Genomic DNA, 660 nt, shown 5'->3' with positions numbered 1-660 from the left:
TGTCGCCCAGGCTGGAGTGCAGTGGCTGGATCTCAGCTCACTGCAAGCTCCGCCTCCCGGGTTTACGCCATTCTCCTGCCTCAGCCTCCCGAGTACCTGGGACTACAGATGCCCGCCACCTCGCCCGGCTAGCTTTTTGTATTTTTTAGTAGAGACGGGGTCTCACCGTGTTAGCCAGGATAGTCTCGATCTCCTGACCTCATGATCCGCCCGTCTCGGCCTCCCAAAGTGCTGGGATTACAGGCTTGAGCCACATCCAGCTAATTTTTAAATAATTTTGGTAGATGGGGGTTTGTTACGGTTCCCAGGCTGGGCTCAAAGTCCTGGGCTCAAGTGATCTACCTGTCTTAGCCTCCAAAAGTGCTGAGATTACAGGCATGAGCCACCTGTACCTGGCCCAACCAATTAAATTTAAATGTCAGAAAAACAACACTTTTTTTTTTTTTAAGTATAAGTATGTCCCATGCAAACAACAAATCCTGAGTATCCAGTGTCTTACATGTATTATTTCCCCCAATCTTTTGCAATTGTTTGTTTCTCTCACACCAGGAACGAGCCCATCTTACTTTTGAAGAGCACAGAGCTCACTTATGAGGACCAGATGCACGAGTCTACTTGGGAAAGGCCAGCTAGCCTGGGGTGTTCAGCTCACTGTGATCA

The sequence above is a fragment of the Colobus angolensis genome, unplaced genomic scaffold (assembly GCF_000951035.1).
Source record: "Colobus angolensis palliatus isolate OR3802 unplaced genomic scaffold, Cang.pa_1.0 Scaffold134, whole genome shotgun sequence".
Classification (NCBI taxonomy): Eukaryota; Metazoa; Chordata; class Mammalia; order Primates; family Cercopithecidae; genus Colobus; species Colobus angolensis.
The sequence above is the reverse complement of the archived record's forward strand: the minus strand, read 5'-3'. Positions refer to the sequence as shown.